The sequence below is a fragment of the Bubalus bubalis genome, chromosome 3 (assembly GCF_019923935.1).
Source record: "Bubalus bubalis isolate 160015118507 breed Murrah chromosome 3, NDDB_SH_1, whole genome shotgun sequence".
Taxonomy (NCBI): domain Eukaryota; kingdom Metazoa; phylum Chordata; class Mammalia; order Artiodactyla; family Bovidae; genus Bubalus; species Bubalus bubalis.
This window is the reverse complement of record NC_059159.1, coordinates 75137495-75165148: the sequence shown is the minus strand read 5'-3', so window position 1 is coordinate 75165148 and position 27654 is coordinate 75137495. Positions and strand designations below refer to the sequence as shown.

The 27654-nt window shown below is 37.4% G+C and overlaps 1 long non-coding RNA gene across 1 annotated transcript in view; it reads right to left on the bottom strand.

Moving 5' to 3' along the window:
• The window catches only part of LOC123332756, a 64297-nt gene that overhangs the window by 4263 nt on the left and 32380 nt on the right, over window positions 1–27654 (bottom strand). The window lies entirely within an intron of this gene.

The window sequence follows — 27654 nt, the reverse complement described above, 5'->3', positions numbered from 1 at the left end:
TTTCAAAGTCAGCCAGAACCTTCTTAATATAAACATAACCTTTTAATTAATTATTTTATAATGGACGCCAATACATTCTCTTGTTACTCTAAAGCCTAGTCTTCTTTAAAGTAGATTCCACTGAATGAAGTCAGACACTCCAACTTCTCTCCAAGTTTACATAAAATGAAAGATGAAGAACATTAGTAGTCATATGATCTCTGGAGTGCTGAGTCTCTGTTATGGAACATGCTCTCCGCAGTGTCTGGATATGGTTTAGTATTCCCCTTCCACTCTGTTGCCTGGTCAGACAATTGAGGGCAGTCAGGGCAGTCTAAGATGCTGACTGTGGCATGCTATAAATTCCACAATCAATGCACTTATCAGGATGGACTCCTGACATCCAGTTGTAGAAAGGAGCAAAAATAGCATTGTAGAGGATGCTCCTTGAAATAAGTTTCTCAATACTGGCACTTAGAAAGGACTTGAAGCACACCCCTATGATCTCTAGAAGAGAATTTCTTGCTTCTCTGTCTTATCATGTCTTTCCCAATCATTCAGAAATAACTAGAATCTAAGACTTACTCAAACGATGGGATTGTTTGGCAAATTTCAATTTTATCCAGTTTGTGGGGCCTTCTGGAATCTCCCTAATTATCAGGTCATCGCCAGAAGACCCCTTAGTGTATTTCAATCAGTGCAACTCATACCCAGGAAAGTGAAAAATGAAGGGTGGTTCAGTTACTCCCCTGGTCTATCAAAATCAGAAACTCCAAATGTTTCCCTTGGAAGATCAACTTGGACCCCCTCTAAAGAATCTATCCGCAAGTCACAGCATGGAGGTGATCATATTCTACGGTTAAAAAATGTCTAGTGATGCTACAAGAGCAAGTGAACTCTTAATGACTTAAGACAGGGCCTCTTGCCAAGTCACAGGGCAGATTAGAATCTTTCTGGTACCTTCTATTATTACCTGGGTTTTAATAGACCTTCTCTTTATTGATTTCTCTACCTAAGTAATCACTCTTGAATTGACATAAAATGATACTTGTGCTAAATAATGGATGGTGTAGAGTTGTACTGGGAAAGCTTTGACAAACCAGAGGATGTGGCATAAAAGAGGCTTGGCAGTACAAGCCGTAAATGTAGTCATAAGAGGCTGGTGCTGCCAGGATATGAATATCACATGATTAATTGCTTTATTACTTCTCCTCGGTCTACAGAAAGGCAGGAGGAGATTAAAAAGAGTAGAAAATGAAGCAGTCTGTTGAAGATGGCTTCCTCTTATTTATTCATTGGAGTAGAGAGTGAGGGCAAATGCCTTAGTTTCTCTTTACTTACCAAAGGCAGATGCAAGAACTGATTCTGTTGACATTTTATAGGGGAAAGCTTGTTTGCATAATTACAGATTCATTACATGGTTACAAGGCTATTCAGAAAGAATGTCATTTTCCAACAATAGCCATCATTTTGAATGGGTTACTAAGAAAAAGTTATATCAAAACTGTTAATACAGTCACCTTGAACTGCATCAGAAAACAATCACAGTATCAAATAAAATGAGATTTTGTAGTCAAAATGTGTGTTAATTTTGTTTTCAGTTACTGATAAGTTACATTGAAAATTGCCATATGCATATGAGTGATTATAAAGTCATTCTCTCTCTCTCTCTCTCTCTCACACACACACACACACACTCAAACACACACACATCTTGATAACTTTAACAGAGGGAAAGGGAAAAATCAGTTTTATAGTATATTCAGTTCAGTCGCTCAGTTGTGTCTGACTGCGACCCCATGAATCGTAGCACGCCAGGCCTCCCTGTCCATCACCAACACCCGGAGTTCACTCAAACTCATGTCCATCGAGTCAGTGATGCCATCCAGCCATCTCATCCTCTGTCGTCCCCTTCTCCTCCTGCCCCCAATCCCTCCCAGCATCAGGGTCTTTTCCAATGAGTCAACTCTTCGCATGAGGTGGCCAAAGTATTGGAGCTTCAGCTTTAGTGTCAGTCCTTCCAATGAACACCCAGGACTGATCTCCTTGAAGTCCAAGGGACTCTCAAGAGTCTTCTCCAACACCACAGTTGAAAAGCATCAACTCTTCGGTGCTCAGATTATAGTATATTAAAGCATATCATTTCAATATCATCATGAATTCAATATCATCAAAAATTAAAACTTAATCTTTAGGTAATGATACAATTAGTCACCATTATCTTTACTGAAAAAGCAAACAATTTATATTTTCTGTAGTAATTCTGTTTCCCAGAAAGTCAATTCTAAATTATGTTTCAACTTGTATCAATGTTTTAAGCTTTCAGAACTCTTCACCAGAGGGATAGGCCTGGTTATATGTTTAACATGCAAAACAGACAAAAGGATACACATTAAAAGCACATATAAGTGAGAATATTTTAGAACCCTTCCTTGCCAAAATAAGAAATTGGTACCTTGGTTCTGATAGGACAGGCAGGGATGGAATAGAGCTTCATATACAACTTCCACTGTCACTTGATTAGTTTTCTGGTTTCCCTTCTAGCCATCATCTTTTAACACATGCAAATTTTAGCACTTAAATGATCCAATTACTTTCCTGTTCACTGAATGATCTTTTAAGCAGATTATATCACAAGAGAAAACAATCGAACTCATCTCTTTAGCACAGTGCAGACCATAAACATGAATCATATCGGGCTTCCCTGATAGCTCAGTTGGTAAAGAATCTGCCTGCAATGCAGGAGACCACGGTTCAATTCCTGGGTTGGGAAGATCCACTGGAAAAGGGATAGGCTATCCACTTCAGTATTCTGGCCTAGAGAAGTCCATGGACTGTTTAGTCCACGAGGTGGCAAAGAGTCGGACACAACTGAGCAACTTTCACTTCAAAATAGTATTAATTTCTGATAAGATAGTATTTCATTCATCCATCTCCTGCCAATTTTATTAATTTTTACTTGTGAAATGGTTAATGTCTATCCACAAATTTAAACAATAACACCGGTTTCAAACACTTCCATGCAGTATGACTTATTGATATCCTTCTTATTTAGATTTAAAATTGTGAAGGAATATCACAGATACTGGAAACTGGGATTTGTTAAAAGAATATGTGAATATTTTATTATTTCTACTTGAACCTGTGAGATAAATGCCAAATATCAGAATTACCTCTACTGAAGGAAGAATACTTAAGAAAAATAAATAATTATCTAATGCAATTTTACTTATCCATTCCAAATCTCATATGGGTCCTTTAGATCCTTTTCCAACTTAGTATTAATTACTGAAGAAGGAATGTTTTGCTAAATATTAGAAGTTTGTGAGTTTACTAATTTAGGATGTAATAATAAAAGCTAGAAATGTGTTCTGTGGAGGACAGACAACTACATTTTATTATTCACAAACAAACCAGATCAGATTGTCTTTTCTCCCCTTAAAGTCCTCTGTTGGCTTTTCTTTACAACCGATTTAAAATGAGTAAAGCTGAGTAACTCAGACCCTGTACAAGCCAAGAAACCTGGACCCTAACTAATACCCCAGGTCAGGAAATACTTCTTCACCATCATTCTATTCCTCCATTTTGGGTATTTACATTAGCTTTGTCTTTACCAGAGATGATATGCCTATAGGACTTTGCAAAATAGTCTCCACTTACCACAAAAGTGATGTGTCACTTCCTTAGTGATGTCTTCTCTGAAACAAAAGTTGCCAGTAACTGTCTACTGTACCACTATTTTATGGATTCTTATAATTACATATCAGTGTCTGAAAGTATATATTCTGCTTATTTATTCATTTTTATTTTCTTTTCTCCCACCACTTAGCTATTATGGTAGGCAAAATAACAGCCCTCCAAAGATGTCCACATCCTAAACCTTTCAACCCGAGAACAGGTTACCTAACATGAAAAAAGAAACTTTCTAGAATTAGAGTCAAGACCTTGAGTTGGGAATCCTTAACAATGGCAAACCCTTTCCTGGCTATAGTCAGTCACAGGGAGTACACAAGATAAGCACAGAAGTATGTACCAATGACTGCTCTGAAGACAGAGAAAAGGAGTCATAAGCCAAGAAACCTAGGGGAGTCTGTAGAGGAAGAAAAACACAAGCAAACAGATTATCCCCTCTGGCTGTCAGAAAGACATGCATTCCTGACAATAGCTTGATTTAAGTCCAGTGAGAGCCATGTTTGAGGTCTGACCTACAGAACTTTAAGATTTTATACTTGTGTTAAGTCACCAAAATTGCGGTACTCTATTAACTCTGTTACAGCTATGATAGAAAAGCAACACGACTATAAAATCCTCAAGACCAGAAATTTCACACATGTGTTTTCGCCAATGGCCAGAGCTTGGAAATGTGCCTGGCACACAGATGGGCCAATGATTAGCCAGAATTAAACCCCATCCTTCAATATGTAAAATTGATAAAACATTTGATTTTTAATAGTCAACTAATATTTTATTAGGTAACATCAATTGTCCATTTTTCTCTAGCCATCATATATCAATATTATATGGAAATAATATAATTACTATATTGAAAATAAATTTATGCTAAAAGTAGCCCCTTTTAATGCAATGAAAGTCTAGTAAAGGCTCTTTCTCCAAAGTTCTGCAAAAGTAGAGAATAATACTATAAATACTATATACTCATCTCCCAGCCTCAACAATGATCAACTCATGATTCATCTTGCTCCATTTCATTTCTACCATTTCTCTCTTTTCATATTATTTTGAAGCAAATCTAATAACTCAAATAATTTCAACTGCAAATATCTCAGTTTAAATCTTTAAAAGGAAGGACTGGATAATCTGATGAGCATTTTCCAAGGTGACAATTTGTTTCTGCACCCTTGATTCTGGTGAGGTTATCCCTATGATTTGACTTAGTCAATAAGGTGTTAGTTTATGAGATGCACAAGTATTTCTGTGTTTCCTCTCACTATGCTTTCCTGCACAGAACATGCACAGAGTAGCTCACTACAGGATGAAAGAGATGTCTAACAGAGGCAAGTCACCCCAGCTATCTAAACTAAAACCATCCCTGCTCAGCTTCTAGCCAGCTGACCCCAGACTTGTGAGCCCAGTTAAGACTAGCTGAAATCACTTTCCTACAGACTCATGAGCTAAATAAGTGTTTGTTTTAAATCACTAAGATTTGAGAATGGGTGGCATTATGATGGCAGCAGGTAAGTGATCCAGGGCTCTAGCTTATAAATCAGTGATGGGGGTAGCAGATATGCCCAAACTCATTTTCTCTGGGGAGAAGATCTAGGTTTGGAGAGACCAAAATGTTATGAAAGTTTGAGAGACTCATTTAAGAAAAAATAACAAACTATTTTTTTAATAAATTACAAACATAAAAAAGTGAATATAATTTTAGAATAAGAAAATAATTAGCAAACGTCTAAGAAATATAAATAACTTGCTTCTAAGGGAGAAGGCAATGGCACCCCACTCCAGTACTCTTGCCTGGAAAATCCCATGGACGGAGGAGCCTGGTAGGCTGCAGTCCATGGGCTCGCTAAGAGTCGGACACGACTGAGCGACTTCACTTTCACTTTACACTTTCATGCATTGGAGAAGGAAATGGCAACCCACTCCAGTGTTCTTGCCTGGAGAATCCCAGGGACGGGGGAGCCTGGTGGGCTGCCATCTATGGCGTCGCACAGAGTCAGACACGACTGAAGCAACTTAGCAGTAGCAGTAGCAAGGGTTGTTCAGCAATCCTACCAGAAATGGTTGCATAGAAATCCTTCTTAACTGCAATCTGATTTTTCCTCTCCACCTAGAATACTTTAATACTTTAAATTCCAGCTCACACTGAGGTCAATGTACATAACCTAAGCTTAAATTCATTAGTCTCATAGTAAATCTGGACTCCCTCTTCATTTTATAATTTATCTAATGAGAAGGATAAAGAAAATACTATTAAAATAAGGTAGTGATTGTAGCAATTGCTATCCTGATGATCTCTATTGGGCAACTTTGGGGTAAGGAGCAAAATCCCTGGGCATTTGTAGAACTGTCAGGTTCATGATGGAAGCTACGTTGTTCATGTTTCAGAAGGGCTGCAGAAAACCAAGTCAAGTGAAGAAGGTTGTTTTGCTCTCCCGTTAGTCCTGCCTTTCATCATCTTCCAGACTTCCGATACTTCTATAAATTTCACTGATTTAAGGATGACCTCCACTGTGGTGTCAAGCTGTGCTGTGCTACTACTGAAGACCTGCCAGGACCACTGAGGCAAACAGCTTAGGGGAAACATATTCTACCTAAGCACATTAATTTTTGCTCTTTGGTTCAATAAACCCCATGAATAATTGTGTTGCTGTATAAAACATATCTCAAAAAATTGTTTGCATAATTAAGACTGTGGGAAAATGATCTATTGATAATAAAATGGTGAAAGGCGGTATCAAGTTGGAGAATTCACAACTGAACATTAACAATCATTCTATATGTATTATAGTTAAAGACGCCTTATGTATAAAAGCTAATCAAATCTGTTTAATAATACAGTATTTTCTAGTGGAATCTGATCTAGTTTCCTTCTCATAACTGAACCACATTCTGTCTGCTGTTTTAAGGTTTATTAAATTAATGATAGGGTAGCTGAATGAAGACACAAAATTTCTGCATGAAGTAACCGATTTTTTTTAAAGATAATGACAATCATTCTCTCATATAACATTTTGATGAGCTAAACAAGTTCATTGTATTTTGCCAACTTTTTTTTCTTTTTAAAGGCTATGGGCTTCAATAATTTGATCAGTCTGGGTTCAAATAGCATAAAATGTTTTGGTGGTGATGGTGGATTTTGTTGCTAAGCTGTATCTGACTACTGCAACCATTTGGACTGTAGGCCACCAGGCTCCTCTGTCCATGGGATTCCCTAGGCAAGAATACTGGACTGGGTTGCTAGTTCTTTCTCCAGGGATCTTCCAAACCCAGGGACTGAACCCACACTGCCTGCATTACAGGCAGTCTCCTGCATTGCAGGTGGTGTCTCTACCACTGAGCCACCAGGGAAGCTCTGTTTTAGGCTCTGTCTATAGGAAAATAGAAACCAAAACAAAACTGTGGGGTCCAAGATTGAAACAGAGGGTTTGATCACTAAAAAACTTAAGTATTATTAATCTGCCTTCCATTTTGGTAACATGTATATCAGTTCATTTTGCAGTATCAAATTAAAACTAAGACCATGAAAGCAATGAGGTTATTACTCTTGTTTCCTGGCCAACTCCCATTTAGTTAATTGCACTGTGCTGCAGAGCTAAATTCTTCCAGTAATTTTGTTTCAAAAAATAAAATTAGACAGCAGATCCTGGCACCCTTTTGCAAATTGTACTGTAGTTCTATAAGTGTACTGTTCAACAGCTGCTATGTTCCACCCCTTAAGTGGTTATGTTCCCAATTTTCCAAAATAATTCACTTTTGTAAAAATAATACATCTTATTTATATAGAGCACTTCATCTCATGATGTCAATGTTATTTCCATTCAACCCATATAAACACAGTCAGTATGAGACTGATAATAATTTCACAGATAATGACATACATGCTTAAAAAAGAGAAAGCAGTTTGACAGAAAAGAACAAAACTCTGTGAAGCAATTATCCTTCAATTAAAAAATAAATAAAATTTTCAAAAAAGAGAAAGCAAAGGGCACATGGTGAACTATGTCTCTACTTCTTTCAAAAACCATCTCCTAAAACTTCTCTAGGATGCTTATATATATCCACAGTGTTTCTGTTTATTAGATCTCTACATAGAATGGTAGGAGACTCAACTATATCTCAGGGCAGATGAAATTAGGAATACAGGGTGCATGGATAATGAAAACAAACATGTTCAGAAGTCCAAGACTATTAACCAGTCTTCTAACACACCTAATATCCAGGATTAATTTGGTAATTCTACAAGATGCAATTTACATGCTTTTCAACTTAATGATAGAAAGTAAGTAAAATCCATTTAAAAGGGCCAAGGAAACCATGCAGTTGCATAGTTAAGTCCAATAATGGTCAGAGGAACATGACAGCTAGAACAATAAAGTGTTAATATGTGCCTTAAGTGTGATGTTCTCTTATTTTCTCTTCTTCAACTCCCTCACGGCACTGTATCCAAATGTTATCAAGGTTAACATCCACTTTACCAAAGAGAAAAATGACAATAGTATTCTATGTCACCTCTTTCTCCAAAATTAAGTACACGTTTGCTCTCTTTCTTTACAACTTTTATGCTTTAATAGTTTTATCCCCTTGTTTATATAACTGGCTAACACTTCCAAAAACACATTAAATAGTATCAAAACATACAGCCATTCCTTGGAATTTTGAACAAGTATCCAATAATTTTGATAAAGTAAGATATGAGCTTTTGAGCAAATATCTGTATTTTGTCCTGTAAAAATCCATCTGTTCCTATTTCTTATTTTTAAAGAAATAAATTTAAGCTTCTAGTAAGATGATAATGATTTTTTTTCTATCAGATCACTTAACAAAAGATAAGTAGATTTAATAGTGCTGGATTACCCTAGAATTTCCAGAATAAATCCAACTTCACCATAATGTATTATACTTTTAATATACTCTTGGATCTTTTTTATCAAATAACAGCTCAGACATTTTCTTTGCTCTTCAAATAGTTTAGTACTATTTGAATAAAAAAAAATTAAGTATTTGAGGATCCCTATGTAAAAAATTTTGGGCCCAGTACTTTTCTACAGTAGAGCTATTTCCCCCATTTTTCTACACTGCAAATTTTTTTCTGTTTGAATGTTGTGTTTCTATAAGCATATGTCATAGAGGGCATATTTTCCTTAGAAGTTAAGCATTTGATCTAGATTTTCAAATTGATTTGCATACAATTGTGCATGGAAGTATCTTGTGATTTCTGTAATGTTCTCTCTTGATGGCTGTTTCTTCTTTTTCATGACAACTCTGTATACATCTGTTTCTCTCCTTTGTTCTGTATAATTGGCTCCTTGTTGTTTTTTGTGTTTGTTTTTATTTAATAGCATCATTGTTGTTTTATTGTGTTTAAAATTTGTTCATCTGGTTGTTAGTTCTATTTTTTGTCAATAATAACACATTAAATTCTGTTTTTGGAATTACTAAGTTTCCTCTACTATTTTGATTCAAACTTTTTTAAATATTTTTAGAATACTGATTTATTTACATGGGATCTTCATTGCATCATGCAGGATCCTTTATTGTGACACATGAACTCTCTACTTGAGGTGTGAGGGCTCAGTAGTTGAGGTGCTCAGGGTTCAGTTGCTCTGTGACATTAAAGACCTTACTTCCCTGACCAGGGATCGAACCTGTGTCCCCTTGTGTCTGGACTTACTGAGCCTCAGGTTCTTTGTGTCTCATCACAGGAAGAATTTAGTGAGAGACAAAGTGATAAGTAAGAAATGGATTTATTCAGAGAGAAACACTCCATAGAGACTGAGCCATCGCAGAAGGTGAGTGCTTTTTTTGACACAAACTTTTGAGTCTCTTGAGCTCTTTGTGTTTTTAAATTCTTACTGTGTAAGTATGTCCTTTGATGTTGAGAGTGAAAAGTGAAAGTCGCTCAGTTGTGTCTGACTCTTTGAGACCCCATGGGCTATACAGTCCATGGAATTCTCCAGGCCAGAATGCTGGAGTGGGTAGCCTTTCCCTTCTTCAGGGGATCTTCCAAACCTAGGTCTCCCGCATCTCAGGTGGATTCTTTACCAGCTGAGCCACAAAGGAAGCCCAAGAATACTGGAGTGAGGAGCCTATCCCTTCTCCAGTGGCTCTTCCCAACCCAGGAATCGAACTAGGGTCCCTTTCATTGCAGGTGGATTCTTTACCAGCTGCTAAGTTGCATCAGTCATGCCGACTCTGTGCGACCCCAGAGATGGCAGCCCACCAGGCTCCCCCGTCCCTGGGATTCTCCAGGCAAGAACACTGGAGTGGGTTGCCATTTCCTTCTCCAATGCATGAAAGTGAAAAGTGAAAGTGAAGCTACTCAGTCATGTTCAACTCCTAGCGACCCCATGGACTGCAGCCCACCAGGCTCCTCCGTCCATGGGATTCTCCAGGCAAGAATACTGGAGTGGGTTGCCACTGCCTTCTCCATTTACCAGCTGAGCTACCAGCAAAGATTATAGTTTTATTAATGTGTATTCAGAAAATATTTATATTCTTTTTATTTTTAAGTTTATGGAGATTTTCCCTATGACTTACGATATTGCAAGTGTTCAGTGGGCACCTGCGTCCTTCATTGCTGGGGCTTGGAGTTCCCTATGTATCTCTAAGACCCACCGTGTTGATTATGCTGTCATTGTCTTTCATTTCTAACATTCTTTTTCTATTAATTCTGTCTTAGACTGAAAGATATGTGCTAAATTCTTCTCTAATCAATGAGATATCTTCTGATTCTTCCTGCATCTCATTACTTTCATCTTTATGCAATTGTTTTGTATGACAATACTCAGATATTAACAAATTTCTTCATTGTAAATTTTTGCCTTCAGCATTATAAGGTCTTTTTTATATTATATAATACATTTTAAGCTTGATGTATATCATGTCTGATTAGATTTATGGTCACTATTTATTTTAGGTGTGCCTTTTATTTTTAACCTTTCTGAATGTCTCTATTTTGTGTATGCTCTTTTGTATGGAACATAGAGATGGTTTCTGCTATAAAGTCTTTCACTGTGTTTTTATTTTATCATTTTTCACTTAGGAAATTTTATATATTTGTTTCTAAAATTTACTTCTGTACTTATAAATTCACTTTCCCATGAAGGTTGTACTCAAAATAAATACTGAGCTCCATACATATTAATCAAGTTAGTTTATATATTAGTTGAATGACTTAGGGGACATAATCTCCACATTAGAAAGCTAACTTTTTAAACTAGGACCTAAAGTCTCTATTTCTCTATTTTAATGCATATTAACATTTCCCTAGTAAAAGGGAGCAATATACTAAAATCCTGAGGGTCCTGTGCCACTTTTTCTATTTCAAAATTAAAATTCCAAGTATGCTTTCATTTTAAGATGAGTTATTTATAATGCATTTGAAATCTATTGCTCTAGAGAATCATCTAAACACTGTAAAATGTAAATAATATATATGAGGCTACATATATTATGTATATATACATATACTTATTTATAAATTTTCATGTTTTTAAAAAGTCAGAAATAAAACAGGAACATGCAATGAGTAGCTAAGTGTGATGCATCTAAAAATTCACCATGAATAATGGAAAACGGAACAGCAAAGATATGACTTAAAAACATATTATAAGAAAGTAAAAATCTCCTATCATTTGTCACTTGTTCCACATACATAATATCGTGTGTTTTCCCCTCAGAAGGTGACAGAAGTCAGTGCCATATTTAAAGTTGAAACACCTGAGTGTCCAGGTGTATGCATGAACTTACAACTGTGTGCTTTATGTGCTATTTTCCTCTGCATACTTTAAATCACTTTTCTGGGCTGTATTTTACACTTCCATCCACTAAAACAATAAAAGAAGGAGTAAACAGCTGTCCTGAAGTTGCATGTATATAATCAGACAGTGATTACCTCTCTTTCCCCTCCCAGGAACATAGGTACTGCTTCAGTTAGTCTAGGTCCCCCACAGGTGAAGATAAAAAGCTACACAGGAGAACTGCATGCATTTTTGCTATAAGAAGAATAAATATCATCTAATGACTCCTTCTATTTAAATTTTTACTGTTATACACTCAAAAAAGAAAAAATATCTTCTTGTTCAACCTGTTATCTCTAGCAGGGAACTTATTTTAATGACTAATATATAGCATAAAAAAATCTCTGTCTAGAAATATTCATTTTTACATGATTAATCATTTTGGCCTATTTATTATTTAAACCAATTTGTCTTTAAATGATTCATATATACTCATACTTTCCTACCTTGCCTGATGGTGAATGAAGAGGAAAATAGATGTCTGCAAAGTGACTGGATGAAAACACACACTTAAAGCGTAGTTCTCCACCTATTTTGAGGTGCAAAAATCTTGATAGCATGTCAAAAAATGTATAACAAAATAGTAACAAATTGAAACAAACTTTATGATTAAAAAAAAGAAATAAGGTAATATGGTTATAAATTCTCCTAAATTCATTTCATAAATTATGCTTAAAATGTGGATATAATTTAGCTCTAAGGACATATTTAATTTGATTTTATATGCTTAGGAACAGAAAACAATTGAGCATTACTTATGCCTCAAAATTTACTCCATTTCTATTATGTCCTCTGCCAGACCTTATTCCAGTCATCTTCGTCTTTTTGTTCTGCATGCCTTTAAACACGATTTCTTTAAATCAAAATAGGATTTTAAATATATACTACAAAAATGCTTTACCTTGACCATTTGGAACTAGGTCAATTTGCAGTACTGATTAGAGATAAAAGATTCAAAAACCTATTAATCTCCAAAGTTCCCCAGTGCTTGCTTGGCATGATTCTTTATCATTTTATATGTAAGTCACACATCTGTCAGGAAGATTCTGAGAAGGCCTGAATCTGATATCTGTGGACCTCTCTCCTTTCAAAAGGAAAGGAAATTCACTGGAGAAAACTTTTGTGTTACTTCTGAATGGAGAAGCAGTTATTCTCTCATAGGGCAGAAGAAATTGGTCCAGATCCAAAGAATTGAACTGAAGGTTAAAGAGCTCTCTTTCCATTTCCACTGTGTCCACTGCATCACTCTGCCATGTTTGTGGATACCTTGTTTTTTTTTTAACAAAAACAATCTTTTTGGTGATAAATTCCTCCAATCAGCCAACATATCTGGATAACTGGGTACAAAACTCTTAGAAACAGATTTTATAGTTAACCATTTTATATACAAATATTTCCACTTTAAGTTGCATGCCTTTTTAAAAAGAGAAAGCAGAATAGAATATTACTTGATTTACCAAATATTTTCCAAGAAGTATTTTTGCTTATCAATATGTGTCAGCACCATTTGGGGCACTGCGTTTAAAAAGTGGAGATAAGTAATAACCCTTGCCCTACTGAACTTACATTCAAGTGAGAGCCGAGAGCTCTCCTCAAAAGTCACCGTTCAGAAAAAGTCAATCAACTTATATAAATTATCATCATTCTCCAGTACCTTATCCTCCTTTAATTTTCTTCATGATAGTTATCATTTTCTGATATACATATGTCATATATATATATATTAAAGTTTTTAAATGTTATTTGCTTGTTTAAAGGTTGGATTTCTCAGAAAGAAGGTATTTGCAGATATTGCATGTGAACTATTCAGTTAGAAGATGAAAAGATAGCTCCCCCTGAGCCTAGAGCTCCTGCCTCATTCTGACTTCATAAGGAGTTGAGGAAAAAACATATAAAACCTGCCAGCACTCATAGATTGTACATTCCCAGGAGAGGGAGATACACTATCAAAGCACTTCATGGGACCTACAGAGAAAAAGGGCTCAAAAGGCTGATCTACAGAAACAGAAAAATATTTCCAGTGCAAGACTGTCCCAGCAGCTGCTTTACCTGTGACAGCAAGCCAAAGTCCACACAGAAGTGGGGCGGGCAGAGCTGCATCTGGTGCGAGGCCTGGGGCTCTGAGTCAGGTAATGGGAACAAAGCTGACAACCAGAAAGACAGGTCTCTTGAGTGTGATGACTGGTGAATCCTCCGAGTGTTGAGACTCATGACCTTCCGCACAGAATGTAGTAATTGACATCGAAATTCGGGACCATCTTCCGACCACTTGTGTACTTAATAACGGAAATCTAGCTTCCTGTGTTTTTCTGTAAAATGTCCATGGCCTTCTGTCAACTACCTATCGTTCCAAGACAGTTCTCTGGCTGCTTGCCAATTCTTGCTCTTAATGTACTCATCCTCCTAAACAATTTTCCTTTTGTGTTTCCAAGACCCTGCTGAGAGCAGAGAGAGATGAGTACATCAAGAATCTGGTAAATGCATGTGATAGAAAGTGAAATATCCTGAGCCAGAGGCAGAAAGCAGAAGGTGGAAGAGATTAAAAAAAAAAAAAAAAAAGTAAAAGAAGAGCTCTAACCACAATAAAAAATACACGGTATCTGGCCCACTCTCTCATTTTATTCTCTGTTGGTCCAAATATATTCACAGCATCTCTGAAATGCAGTATTATAGATAAAGGAGGAAAAAACAAGAGCTTGGATATTCAGGGAAAATGCAGCTACTTTTTGAAGTCAATAATGGGCTTTTTTTATTCTAGCAATCTCTCCCTGTTTCTGTGGTTCCAATTATCATTTATTGCTGAGAATTTAGTTTTTAATACAAATCAAATATCTCTATATATTCCCTCCTGCTGTTTTTTTAGTTACAATTTCATTGTTTAATAATAGAATGCAAAAAGTATTCAATATGATTGTTAATTTATGGTTATTAATATAATATTTGCCATCTTTGCATGAGGCTTTATTGTACTGAAAATACTGTAAAGGCCGATATATTTCAATTTAGCAGCTGTTCATAAAATGCTTACATACTATACCATCTGCTTAACTTAATCTTTTAATACTAACATTCAAAGATGTAACAAAACAAAACAAAAAAAAGCCTCTTTTCTGAAATGGAACTATCAAAGTGAAATGGCTGTATTGATTATATAGGTAAAAAATAATGTAGGCGTTATATTTAATAATAGATATGTATCATGCTGACTGGTTCAAAATTGGAAAGGAGTACAATAAGGCTGGGTATTGTCACCCTGCTTTTTAACTTATTTGCAAAACACATCATGTGAAATGCCTGCCAGGCTGGATGAATCACAAGCTGGATTGCCAGCAGAAATATCAACAACCTCAGGTATGCAGATGATCGCACTCTATTGGCAGAAAGTGAAGAGGAGCTAAAGTACCTATTGATGAGGGTGAAAGAGGAGAATGAAAAAGCTGGCTTAAAACTCAACATTCATAAAACTATTAATAAGATTATGGCATTTCATAGCATAGCAGTCCCATCATTTCATAGCAAATAGAAGGGGACAAAGTGGAAAGAGTGACAGATTTTACTTTCTTGGGCTCCAATCACTGCAAATGGTAACTGCAGCCATGACATTAAAAATGCTTATTCCTTGGAAGGAAAGCTATGACAAACCTAGACAGCATGTTAAAAAGCAGAGATGTCATTTTGCCGACAAAGATCCCTATAGTCAAAGCTATGGTTTTCCCAGTGGTCATGTATGGTTGTGAGAGTTGGACCATAAAGAAAGCTGAGTGCCAAAGAATTGATTCTATTGGACTGTGGTGCTGGAGAAGACTCTTGAGAGTCCCTTGGATGGCAAGGAGATCAAACCAGTCAATCCTAAAGGAAATCAACCCTGAATATTCATTGGAAGGATGATGCTGAAGCTGAAGCTCCATTACTTTGGCCACCTGACGCAAAGAGCCAACTCACTAGAAAAGACTCTGATGCTGGGAAAGACTGTAGGCAAAGGAAAAGGGGGTGGCAAAGGATGACATGTTCAGATAGCATCACTGATTCAATCGACATTAATCTGAGCAAACTCTGGGAGATAGTGATGGACAGAGGAGTCTGGTGTGCTACAGTTCACAGATTCATTAAGAGTCAAACATGACTTAGCCCCTGAACAACAACAACAAATGTATTAGCCACATTAAATAGAATAAAACTATCATAGGCACTGGAAACACAGCAGTGAACAAACAGATACAAATATCTGTATTCATAAGACTTACCTCTTAGTTGGAGTGGGAGTGCTCACCAAAAAAATAAAAGAAATAGGAAATAAGAACAATGTAGAATATGCCAGATGCTCATGAGAAATAATTAGAAAACTCAAGTGTGGAAAGGAATCTAGAATTAGAGAGAAAAGTGATTTGAGAGGTCCCCCCTAAGGAGGAGATATTTGGGTTCAGACCTAAAGAAAGTGAAGAAACATACACAATGAAGTATTACTCAGCCATTAAAAAGAATACATTTGAATCAGTTCTAATGAGGTGGATGAAGCTGGAGCCTATTATACAGAGTGAAGTAAGCCAGAAAGAAAAACACCAATACAGTATACTAACACATATATATGGAATTTAGAAAGATGGTAACGATAACCCTGTATGTAAGACAGCAAAAGAGACACAGATGTATAGAACAGTCTTTTGGACTCTGCAGGAGAGGGCAAGGGTGGGATGATTTGGGAGAATGGCATTGAAACATGTATAATATCATATGTGAAATGAATCGCCAGTCCAAGTTCAATGCATGATTCAGGATGCTCGGGGCTGGTGTACTGGGATGACCCAGAAGGATGGGAAGGAGGGGGAAGGTGGGAGGGGGGTTCAGGATAGGGAACACATGTACACCTGTGGCAGATTCATGTCAATGTATGGCAAAACCAATACAATATTGCAAAGTAATTAGCCTCCAATTAAAATAAATAAATTTATATTAAAAAAAAAAAAAGAAAGTGAAGAAAATCATGATGGTATTTGAAAGAACTCCTCAGAAGAGCTATAAGCTCATGTCAACAGCAAGTAGGCCAGTGGCCAGAGCAGAGTAACAGTGAGCAAAAGCAGCAGGAGAGAAGGTGCAGAAGCAGAGGCGGCCAGAATGTATAGGCTTGTATAGGTCGCTTAAGATACTCTGTTAGAAATAGCTTGTCATATTGATACCGACCAGTGTTCTTGGCCTTCCCTAATCAATAGAAATTGACTAGAGGCTAGACAGGAAATTCAGACAAGGCTTTATTGGGACTGCTGTGCTGGCTGCAGGAGGCAGCAGAAACAAGTGACAAGTTCCTTTACCAGCTCCCTGGGGGAGGAGGGAAAGCGTGTTCCTTCTATGGAGTGGGGGTGTGATCAGGGTCAGTCAGGCTAGAGTGATGGCTTAGACAGTTTGCCCACCCCCTCATGTTGCTGAGGGCAGAGGGACATGCCCAGTGTCCTGCTTTTGCTCCAGTCACTCACGCAGTTTTTGCTCCCGCTCTTCACAAATGGCAGTTTTTAAGTTTGTTTTTTTTTTTTTTTGTATCTTTTGGTCCAGAATTTGGCCTGTGCATGCAATTATTCTTAGTCCCATATAGTTTCTTTGTGCGTAGCTCAAGGAGAGGTGTATCTAGGTGCAAGCACTTCAGTAGGTCCCAGCCTGTCTTAATATTAAATGGCATTTTTTTTTCCTAAGATAAATGTCCTCATTTCCAGAGTGAAGAGGATGTCAGAGGAGGTATTAATTAACCTTTATGTATTAAAAGGGTTTTGTGTTTTTTTTTTCTTTTCAGTCACATCAGCTAGCATTTTCTTTTCCAAAAAGTATCTTCTTCAAATTTCCTAAGATGGCAGTTTTTCAGTAAATCTAATTTTATATAGGCAGTCTTCTTAATTTATGTTTTGTAAATGGAGTTCTAGATCCTGGTCAAATGGATCAACATAACTGACTGGGATGGGCAAGTACCATGCAAAAGTCAACACTGACTTTTTTTCATAAGGACTCATTTCCTTAAGAAGACCCACTGTTATGATCCCACTGAATCACGTACACTGAATGGAAGTCTTGACTTTATTGTGATAATGCCCTTTCATCATCTGAATTGTTTAAAAATCATCTAACATTCTTGACATAAGGAAAACAGGACCACCGTAACCCACTACTTCTAGAAGGTGGAAGGAGCAATGGATGACAAGAGGAATCTTGTCTGCTTGCAATATTTTATTTCCTAACGCAATGATGCTCCAAACAGGAAGTGAAGAAATGTACTAAAATATACTTAACCATTATTGGCTACTTTCTTATTAAAATCATCATAAATATTATTCTTTATTATGTTAAGGCAGTCTACGAAAGTGGTAGATAGTGCTGTGCTGCCACATTTCACTTGGCCTGATTATAAACTTGTAGTCAACTGCATTCCCAGTTTGCCAATTCTTTACCTCTGGAGACTTTAAAATAAAAATGCAATTCTTTATAGTCATCTTAATAAGTCTGATCTAGTTAACTTGGCTCCACTCTTTCATCCCTCTGATGCTATTTTAGATCTCCCTTTGATGCTATTTTGGAGAAGAAAATGGCAACCCACTCCAGTATTCTTGCTTGAAGAATCCTAGGGACAGAGGAGCCTGGTGGGCTACCGTCTATGGGGTCGTACAGAGTAGGACATAACTGAAGCTACTTAGCATGCGTGCATGCATTGGAGAAGGAAATGGCAACCCACTCCAGTATTCTTGCCCGGAGAATCCCAGGGACAGAGAAGCCTGGTGGGCTGCCATCTGTGGGGTCGCACAGAGTCAGACACGACTGACATGACTTAGCGGCAGCAGCAGCTGATGCTATTTTAGATCCTGAATATCACAATCCATGTGAGATAGTCATAATCAAAACCATCACTCTAGTTGCCTGCCATCAGATAATTTCCAGTGTCATCCAGGACCTCACTCATAGTAACAACAAAAGTGTTTTAACACAATACAACTAACAACAAAATCCTGCCATTTAAGGGCTTCCCTGTTGGTCCAGTGGTTAAGAATCTGCCTGCCAATACAGTGGACATGGGTTTGATTCCTGGTCTGGGAAGATTCCACATTCCATAATGCAACTAAACCCCTGAGCCACAACTGTTGAAGCTTGCATGCCCAAGAGTATGTGTCCTGAAACAAGAGAAGTCAAGGCCATGTGAAGCCCCCTCATCCTGCAATGGAGAGAAGCCCCCACCAGCTGCAACTACGGACAGCCCTCGCATAGCAACAAAGACCGAGTACAGCCAAAAATAAAATTAATTTAATTATATATATATATATATATATATATATATATATATTTCAAAACCCTGCTGTTTAAACCTAGATTTTCCCCTGCCCATTAAGGTTGCCTTACACCCTTACTATAGTACACCAGTTAAGATTACTTAACCAGTTTTAACGTTCTCTACAAGTCATCCTATGAGTCTCAAATTCACTTTTATCACTTATACAAGTGACATAAGTACATTTTTGTCACATAGCTTTCCAAAATCCCACTCTTCTATGTTTTAATATTATGCCATAACAGGACATTACATCAGGAGGGTGCGTGATGTTGCAACCGTCCTAGCTCTTTGTGAATTCATACTGTCTGTTGGAGATTGCTCTATCCTTTGTATGTAAACACAATTAAATACACTTTTTCTGATATATATGGATAACTGATGGTTATCTTTAGTTTGTCCTTCACATCACTTCCTGATTATGATTGGTACTTCTTGAGCCATAATTTTATTGTTCACAAATGTGGAAATTATCTTTGTTACTTACTCATCTCAGAGGCCCAATAATATTAACTATGCTCTTTGTGAGGCCTATGGGAAAAAGGCATTGTTGTAATGACCTGCTGTTATTGTTATAGCCTCTTAATAACTCATTTCCTCAAAGAGTACTATGATTTGGATATTGCCCAGATCCTTAAATACCTATAACAGCCATATAACCATATCTAATAAATGCACTAGGAACTTAAAAGCCATTGCAAGTTCAGTCTACAGTCCTTAGTCTAGAGCTATTCTGCTGACATAGTACAAAATTATGTCAAGTAGCCAATTTCAAGGGGTTCTCAGGAGAGTTCCAAGGGGCTTCATTTAGAAACCCTTGATATTATCAAGTACACTGACCTGGACTTTGGTCAAATTTTTACAAAAGCATGGCTCTGTCCCAGTTTCAAGGCATATGTGTTAGATATAACACATTATAAACTCTGCTAACAGCCCCTGCTTTGTTTAAAATAGTACCATCAGAAGTTGCAGAAGACCCTATTAATAACAATTAAACATAAAAACAAATGCATATTTGGAAACAGTTTGGTTAGAATCACTTTACAATTCTGATACATTTTGGGATCAATACACTATATTGTCACCCTGCTTATTTAACTTATATGGAGAGTACATCATGAGAAACGCTGGGCTGGAAGAAGCACAAGCTGGAATCAAGATTGCAGGGAGAAATATCAATAACCTCCGATATGCAGATGACACCACCCTTACGGCAGAAAGTGAAGAGGAACTTCTTGATGAAAGTGAAAGAGGAGAGCTTCTTGATGAAAGTGAAAGAGGAGAGTGAAAAAATTGGCTTAAAGCTCAACATTCAGAAAATTAAGATCATGGCATATGGTCCCATCACTTCATGGGAAAAAGATGGGGAAACAGTGGAAACAGTGTCAGACTTTATTTTTCTGGGCTGCAAAATCACTACAGATGGTGACTGCAGCCATGAAATTAAAAGACGCTTACTCCTTGGAAGGAAAGTTATGACCAACCTAGATAGCATATTGAAAAGCAGAGACATTACTTTGCCAACAAAGGTCCATCTAGTCAAGTCTATGGTTTTTCCAGTGGTCATGTATGGATGTGAGAGTTGGACGTGAAGAAAGCTGAGTGCCAAAGAATGGATGCTTTTGAACTGTGGTGCTGGAGAAGACTCTTGAGAGTCCCTTGGACTGCAAGGAGATCCAACCAGTCCATCCTAAAGGAGATCAGTCCCGGGTGTTCTTTGGAAGGAATGATGCTAACGCTGAAACTCCAATGCTTTGGCCACCTCATGCGAAGAGTTGACTCACTGGAAAAAACTCTCTGCTGGGAGGGATTGGGGGCAGGAGGAGAAGGGGACGAAAGAGGATGAGATGGCTGGATGGCATCACCGACTTGATGGACATGAGTTTGAGTGAGCTCTGGGAGTTGGTGATGGACAGGGAGGCCTGGCGTGCTGCAATTCATGGGGTTGCAAAGAGTCGGACATGACTGAGTGACTGAACTGAACTGAACATGTTTTATATTCACAACAATTTTTAGATTACAACATTTGAATGAAAATATCATTTCTGACTTTACCTATTTCAGAAAGAAATTTAAGAAAATTTGAGAAAAATTTAAGAAAATGAAAGAAAAATTCCATTTCCTAAAGACAAAAGAAAGGCAACTGTCATCAATTATATATACACTTGAGCTATTAAAATATTTTATATAAAATTAGCATCATGATCTATACATAATTTTAAGTTGCATCTTTTTACTTAACATTACATGATAATCTCTCACCAGTATAAGACAGTCTACAGCAGCAAGACTTTAATGGTTATACTGCACTTTAACATGCTCCTATCTCAAAATTAACTTGATATTGCTAAATGATTAGACCCTTGAATTGTTGCCCATTTTTAAATATTGTAACTACTTTAATAAAGAAAATGTGAAAACATAGAACATTCTGTGTGTGTCTAACATTTTTACAAGAAAAATTCTCAGAAGAAAATTTATTTAAACATGGGAGGCTATATTTTTTAAAGGTCTCAGTATAAAACCACCAGATTTTCTTACCAAAGTGTTTACACTGTTAGGCTTTTATTGATAGCAGTAGTAAGTAATCAGGTGTTTTACCACCAAGACTAACCACAGTAATATTAATTATGTTTTCCTTCATTTGAATATTATTGATTACTGACAAAATAAAAAATTTTTGTAGTTTACTTAGCAATTTATATTTCTATTTCAGTTTTCTAAATTATACTGAAATTTTTTGCTTCCTTGCTGATCTTTTGTTATTAATAATGAAAACTGCAAAAAACTCAAAATACATAGAAGCTAAACAATACACTAGCGAACAATCAATGTATCACTGAAGAAATAAAAGAAATTAAAGTATGCTTGGGAGACAAAAGAAAATGAAAACATCATAATCCAATACCCATGGGACACAGGAAAAGCAGTTCTAAGAGGGAAGTTTATAGTGATACTTATGTCAGGAAATAAGAAAACTCTCCAATAAACAATCTAACCTTATACCTATAGGAACTTGAAAAAGGACAAACAAAACCCAAAGACAGTTTAAGGACAGACACTATAAACATCAAAGCAGACATAAAAGAAATAGACACTTTGTAAAAAAAAATAGAAAAGATCAATGAAACTAAAAGCTGGTCCTTTGCAAAGATCCACAAAATTGACAAACCTTTAGCCAAATGTAACAAGAAAAGAGAAAGATGGTCCAAATCAATAAACTCAAAAATGAAAACAGAAGTTACAACTGACACCACAGAAATACAAAAGATAGTTGGAGGTCACTATGAATATTTATACATCAATAAAGTGGACAACCTATCAGAAATGGACAAATTCTCAGAAATTTACAATCTCTGAAGACTGATGAGGAAGAAATAGAAAATTATGAACAGACCAATGACCACAAGTGAAATTGAATTATGAATAAGAAAACAACTTCCAATTAAAAAAAGGCCAAGACTAGAAAACTTCACAGGTGAATTCCACTAAACCTTTAAGGAAGAGTTTATACCTCTCCTTCTCAAACTATTTTAGAAGATTTCAGAGGAAGAAACACTTCCAAACTCATTCTATGATGCCAGCGTCACCCAATACTAAAACCAAAGATATCACATGAAAGAAAATTATTGGCGAACATAATTGTAAGACTCCTTAACAAAATTTTAGCAAGCTCAATTCAACAATGCATCAGAAGGATCATATACCATGATCAAGTGGGATTTATCACAGGGATGCAAGGATGGTTCAAGATATGTAAAATCAATATGAAAGGTCACCTACTGAATGAGAGATGATATTTGTAAGCTTTGTATCTGGTAAGAGGTTAGTGTACAAAATATACAAAGAAGTCATACAACACAATATCAAAAACCAAACAACCCAAGTAAAACATGGACAGAGGATCTGAACAGGTATTTTTCCAAAGACATAAAAGACCATCAGGCACACGAGAATGTGCTCAACATCACACATCAGGCAAATGCAAATCAAAGCCACAATGAGGTATCACCTCATGCCTGATGGAATGGCTCATATAAAAAAGGACAACAAATAACAACTCCCGGTGAGTATGTGGAGAAAAGGAAACCCTTGTATACTCGGTAGAAATGTAAATTAGTGTAGTCACTATGGAAAACCATATGGAGATTCCTTAAATAATTAAAAAGAGAACTGCTACATGATTCAGAAAAAGCTTATCATTCAGAAAACGAAGATCATGCCATCTGGTCCTATCACTTCATGGCAAATCGATGGGGGAACAGTGGAAACAGTGGCAGACTTTATTTTTTGGGGCTCCAAAATCACTGCAGATGGTGACTGCAGCCATGAAATTAAAAGACGTTTACTCCTTGAAAGGAAAGTTATGACCAACCCAGATAGCATACATATTCAAAAGCAGAGACATTACTTTGCCAACAAAGGTCCGTCTAGTCAAGGCTATGGTTTTTCCAGTAGTCATGTATGGATGTGAGAGTTGGACTATGAAGAAAGCTGAGCGCCGAAGAATTGATGCTTTTGAAGTGTGGTGTTGGAGAAGACTCTTGAGAGTCCCTTGGATTGCAGGGAGATCCAACCAGTCCATCCTAAAGGAGATCAGCCCTGGGTGTTCATTGGAAGGACTGATGGTGAGGCTGAAACTCCAATGCTTTGGCCACCTCATGCGTGAGTTGACTCACTTTAAAAGACCCTGATGCTGGGAGGGATTGGGGGCAGGAGGAGAAGGGGACAACAGAGGATGAGATGGCTGGATGGCATCACCGACTCGATGGACCTGAGTTTGAGTGAACTCTGGGAGTTGGTGATGGACAGGGAGGCCTGGCTGTGCTGCAGTTCGTGGGGTCGCAAAGAGTCGGACACAACTGAGCGGCTGAACTGAACATGATTCAGCAGTTCCAACGGCTGGGTATTTATCTGAAGAAAACAGAATCTCTAATTCGAAAAGACACATGCACTGCAATGTTCACTGCAGTACTATCACCACAGCCAAGGTGCAGAAGCCACCTGAGTGCCCATCAGCAGATGAAGGGATCAAGACCACACACACACACGCACACACACACACACACACACACAAACTCAGCCTTAAGAAGTATTAAATTTAACCATCTGTGACAACATGGATGGAACTGGAGGGTATTCACCTAAGTGAAATAAATCCAGAGAAAGACAAATACTTTATAATTTCACTAATATGTGCAGTCTAAAAAGCAAAACAAATGAACACAATAAAACATAGAGTTGAAGCTATAGAGAACAAACAAGTGGTCGCCAGAAAGGAGGAAGTGGAGAAGAAATAGGGGACAGAGGGTAAGAGGTACAAACTTGTAGCTGCAAAATAAATGAGCCACAGGCATGTAATGTCCACCTGGGGAACAGAGTCAATAACTATATAATCCTTTTATATGGTGCAAGATTGTAACTAGACTTTTCTTGGTGATCATTTTGAAACGTGTAGAAATATTCCTATGTTCTATAACAGGAATTAACATAGCAGTGTAAGTGAATTATACTTCAAAATATAACAAACTCATGGAAAATAAGACCAGATTTGTTGATTCCAGAAATTGGGTATGGAAAGAGGGGAAATTAGAAAAAGGTAGGCAGAAGGTCCTAACTCCTAGTTACAAGGTAAGTACTAGGTAAGCAATTTATAACATCACACGTCTGTATATTACTTGTGAAAATAGTTAAGAATAAATCCTGAGTGCTCATCACAAGGGAAGGTATTTTTTTCTATTTTTTAATTTTTGTATCTATAGAAAATGACAATATTTGCTAAATTTAAAGTGTGATACTCATTTCATGAGGCATTTAAGTCAAGTCACTATGTCATATCATGTCATACACCTTAAGCTGGGGCTTCCCAGTTGATGCTAGTGGTAAAGAAGCCACCTGCCAGTGCAGAAGATGCAAGAGCTGCGGGTTTGATCCCTGGGTCGGGACGATCTCGGGGAGAAGGAAATGGCAACCCTCTCCAGTATTCTTGCCTGCAGAATCCTATAGACAGAGAAGCCTAGCGGGCTACAGTCCATGGGGTCACAAGAGGTCGGAAACAACTGAAGTGACCTAGCTTCCGTGACTAAACTCACACAGTGTGTGTGTCCAATCACTAAGTCATGTCCAACTCTTTGTGAGTCCATGGGCCAAATATGTCTATTTTATCTCAATAAAACTGGAGAAAAAAATGAATCAAATCTTTTAACATGAGAATTTTAGCATTTTATGATTACATACTTCCCTCTGTCTCATCTTAACCTCCCACTGTTTCCCAGCACTAAGTAGTCTTTTATTTACATGGTTTTGTTAATTTTAGTTCAAGCAGTCTTTCAATTATTTTTGATTTTCACTTTGAATCCCATATTCATATTATACCAAAAAGAAAAAAAAAATCTGTTTTCATAGTATTGGCATTTACTTTATGTCATCTCTTTCCCTTTCTTGCTTCTTACATTGTATTTCTTTCTGAGTTGCCTGGTGTATTTTCTCATCAGTTCAGTCACTCAGTCATGTCTGACTCTTTGCAGCCCCATGGTCTGCAGCACGCCAGGCCTCCCTGTCCTTTACCAACTCCAGGAGCTGACTCAAACTCATGTCCATCGAGTCAGTGATGCATCACTGAGTTGGTGATGATTTTCTCAGCAGTGTTCATAAAAGGCAATGGGAGGCATGTTCTCAGTGTCCTTCCATGCCTTAGCTATATTCCTACTACTTTTACATATAACTAATAAACATAATTATGTTTCCGTCTGAAAGCTTCCCCAACCTCACCCTTTTAGAAATCATTGTGAACATATCCCATTCTATTTTGGTCTAATGTACTGCTTTTCCTTTCTGAATAATTTTTTTTTTTTTTTTGCTTTCATGTTTTTTGAGTCAACATAAGGAAATGGCAACCCACTCCAGTATTCCTGCCTGGAGAATCCCAGGGACAGAGAAGCCTGGTAGGCTACAGTCCATGGGGTACGACTGAGCGACTTCACTTCACTTCACTTCAAAGGCTATAAACAGGACTATGTTTATAGTCTAGACTCTAGAATAAGATATACTTGAGTTTGACTATTGCCTTTGCCTCTTGCTAGAAAAGAAAAAATGGAATGGAGTGAAGGAGACAGGGGGACCAGGGAGGGAAGAAAGAGGGGAAAGAAGGGGAAAGGAAAAAGGGAAAGATGGAGGCAAGGAGAGGGAAAAATAATATACTGAACACAGAACTTTACACTCTGCTCAGCAAATAGTACACAGGAAACATAAATAGTATACATAAACAATAAGTATGAACTATCACCATATCTTGATTTCATTAATTACATTTATAGTTAGTGAGCCCACTTCATCCACACGTGCGTGCATGCTAAGTTGCTTCCGCCACCGCCGCTGCTAAGTCGCTTCAGTCGTGTCCGACTCTATGTGATCGATCCCATAGACGGCAGCCCACCAGGCTCCCCTGTCCCTGGGATTCTCCAGGCAAGAACACTGGAGTGGGTTGCCATTTCCTTCTCCAATGCGTGAAAGTGAAAAGTGAAAGTGAAGACGCTCCATCGTGTCCTACTCTTAGCGACCTCATGGACTGCAACCTACCAGGCTCCTCCATCCATGGGATTTTCCAGGCAAGAGTGCTAGCGTGGGGTGCCATTGCCTTCTTCAGTCATGTCCAACTCTTTGTGACCCCATAGACTGTATGTAGCGCACCAGGCTCCTCTGTCCATGGGATTCTCCAGGCAAGAATATTGGAGTGGATTGCCCGTGAGTCTGAGTGAACTCCGGGAGATGGTGATGGACAGGGAGGCCTGGCGTGCTGCGATTCATGGGGTCGCAAAGAGTCGGACACGACTGAGCGACTGAACTGAACTGAACTTCCTCTTCCATGCCTTCCTCCAGGGGACCTTCCCAGCGCAGGGATCAAACCCGCGCCCCTTGTGTCTCCTGCATTGGCAGGTGAGTTCTTTATCACTAGCACCACCTAGGAAGCCCCTCACTTCATTTATATACTCAAGGTTATCTTCAAATGAGCAATATTTTTTAGCTTCTCCTTGAATTCAGTTCATGTAGATCATCTTTCTCTCTCACACACAATCCCCACATTAAATTATCTCAGACTTTTTATTAACTCATTAGTTTTGTTTTTGTTTGTTTACTATCTTATCTGCAGTTCACACCCTCTTTTCTCTTTTGAATTTAGCAATTTGATTGTTCACAAAAATCAAACTACTATGAAAACAGTAAAACAAGCTACAAGGATATACTGTACAGCACAGGGAATACAGCCAATATTTTATAACTAAAAATGGAGTATAATGTATAAAAATCTTGAACTATTGTGCCATATATCTGAAATAATACTGTAAATCAACTAAATCTCCATAAAAAATGTCAAGATTCCCTTAATTTTATCTTTACATAAAGAATCCATACTTTCACTCCTTACCTTCTTACTCTGTTTTAACTTACTCTGTAGCACTTAAAATCACTTACACATTATGAACTTAACTGTCTACAGTCTACTGACCCTCTTTAGAGTAGGAACTCCACTGCTCTATTCATTGCTATAGCCTCAGTATCTAGAATGGTTCCTGACATCAAGTGACCATTCAATACATATTTCCAAACCAATAATAATCAACAGATGTTAATATTCAACACTAGATTTACAACCATTCACTAGTACCCTATTGATCATTTCACTGAAATAATTGCCTTTAACTCCTGAGTTTTATCCATTTCCTGAGCCTTCGCATAGCTTTAATAGGGCACTTTTTTCATATATAAGCCTCTGATATAAGGAAGCTAACTTCACTGATATGTACAGATCTTCTTTGTTTATTTCAAGGGCACCTTGAATATAGCTGGAGAACTTCTCTACTTCTTGAATTGACATGATTATCCTCAGGAGGA